The 2,396-nt window shown below is 39.9% G+C and overlaps 1 pseudogene; it reads right to left on the bottom strand.

Annotated features, from left to right (window-relative positions):
* Positions 1-562: 562 nt before the first annotated feature.
* Positions 563-1,394, bottom strand: LOC149808257 (cell division control protein 42 homolog pseudogene; annotated as a pseudogene).
* Between the last annotated feature and the right edge of the window lie 1,002 nt (positions 1,395-2,396).

Consider the following 2,396-nt stretch of genomic DNA (forward strand, 5'->3'; position numbering starts at 1 on the left):
TATTCAACAATTGACTTAGACTATTCAACAGTTTACTTAGACTATTCAACAAGTTTAAAATTTTGCAAACTTACATATCATCTAGCAAATTCCACATATATTTACAATATTTGTCTCGACAAAGGAGAAGTACATTATAAGTCATTTACTATAATCATTTCCCTTCAATATTGTACATCTTGTCATCTCTAACAATAAAGTTCTGAGATAAGATGTTTAATATATGTATAGCTTGATATCTTCTATTAAAACTCGATTTATAACAAGTTCAACGTCATCCACTATCGGAGTTATCTCCAACATCTAGTGTAAGGATTCTACAGCTTTCGAGAGTGCTGGTTCATCGAGAAAGATTTAGAGATTATTTGTCTACAAACTTTTGAAATATTACACTCCAGTATTTTAAGTCCATGGATGGGATCAGTTGTACCTTTTCTTGTTCGATTACACTGCTGCGCACAAATTAGACCTGCAGACTGAAAACTCGGGTTACAACTTTAAAAGCAGAAGAGGGTTATTCATTGGTAAATTTTGAGCATGCGTATTCCAATGAAAGTGAGTGTCAGTAAGCAAGTTTGTTGATAATTGTTTTCAGTATGTTTGATTTCTTTTGTCTCTGCTTTAAGGCGCACAAAATCGCCATTTCGAATACTTCTGAAACGCCTTCTTTAGTGACTGCCGAGCATTCAATGAACTTTTCAGCCTTGATGCCCTTAGCTAACCTCTCTCCCTCAAAAGTGGACACTTGGGTATCAACATTGCAATCTATTGTTCTTCTTTGGTCGGTTTGTGTGGCCACAAGGATGACAAGCTTCTTTTTCTTACCGCATACGTGTTCCCGGATCTCGTGGAACCAATAATCTCGTACGCTGTGGAATGATTCTCGATCAACAGCAGAATAACATATTACAATGACTTCGCTCTCTTCATATGTAAAAACCCTCTGTCCCTTGTATTCTTGCTGCCCCGCTGTGTCTGATATGTTGACAGTGTATATGTCGCCTGCCACCAACTGACTGCCTATAAAACATAATGATAATTTCAACGATGTTACTTAATCTCATGAGGAATAAACAGATCATCACAACATTCAACAGCTAAAAACTACCCCAAGAAAACCCGCCAAATTTCAAAGTCATTTCAAGAGGGGGTTTTAAGATAATACAGAGTTACTATGAAGTTGGAAACGTTCATATTTTTGAGTTAAAACAAATTATACTGATAATATAAACATGTATGTACTTACCGGCAAAGTTATTAAAGACTGTAGCTACGTATTTCTCGGGTAGTTTTTCCTTCATAAACGCTAAAGCTAGACTGGTCTTGCCAACCATTCCATCTCCAACGAGAGCACACGAAACAATGTTGTTCTTAGAAACCAACTCCACTCCCATCTTCACAGCAAAGGTATATTATATATTGTTGAAGGGGTAAAATAAGTTCTATAGTCCTTGTCTGGGTAGTCTTGCCCTCGCTATATTGCTTTGACGCGTTATGTTCCTTGGGTGTTAGTAATATGCTGCATTAGTTGACAGCTCTCATTTATATAGACGGTTAGATAGCCGTTGGCGACTGGGTCATCCAGCATGTTAGTCTACACGGAGGGTTTATGTTTATATTTCCTCGCTACTTTCAATCCCTCGCGAAGTGAGTACGCAATTTTTGTATATACAGACAATATTAAGTAAATGACTAAGCGAAAACAATAACAAAAACGTGCAAAATGCACTGTTACACCTTTCCATGGATAACTGGGAACCGAGCGTATAATAAGTAGTTGGACGGTAACTGGAAACTGGGCGTGGTGTGGATGGTAACGGGGAACTGAGCGTAGTATGGATGGTAACGGGGAACTGAGTGTAGTATGGATGGTAACTGGGAACTGAGCGTAGCATGGATGGCAACTGAGAACTGAGAGCTGTTTGGATGGTACATGTGAACTGGGCGTAGTGTGGATGGTAAATAGGAACTGAACGTAGTGTTGATGGGAACTGGGAACTGTCCGTAGTATGGATGGTAAATGGGAACTGAGCGTGGTATAGATGGTAACTGGGAACAGGGAGTAGTATGGATGGTAACTGGGAAGTGAGCGTAGTGTGGATATTAACTAGGAACTGCGCGATGTATGGATGGTAATTGGGAACTGACCGTTGTTTGGATGTTCACATGGAACAGAGCTTTGTTTGGATGGTAACTTGGAACTGAGCGTTGTTTGGATGGTAACTGGGAACTGGGTGTGGTATGGATGGTAACGGGGAACTGGGTGTACTGTGGATGGTAACTGGGAACCTAGCTATGTTTTGACGGTAACTGGGAATAGAACGTTGTTTGGATGGTAACTGGGAACTGAGCGTTGTTTGGATGGTGGCTGGGAAATGAGAGTGGTATGGATGGTG

Source organism: Sinohyriopsis cumingii, chromosome 1 (genome assembly GCF_028554795.1).
Source record: "Sinohyriopsis cumingii isolate HCF-2022 chromosome 1, ASM2855479v2, whole genome shotgun sequence".
In the NCBI taxonomy this organism is placed as follows: Eukaryota; Metazoa; Mollusca; class Bivalvia; order Unionida; family Unionidae; genus Sinohyriopsis; species Sinohyriopsis cumingii.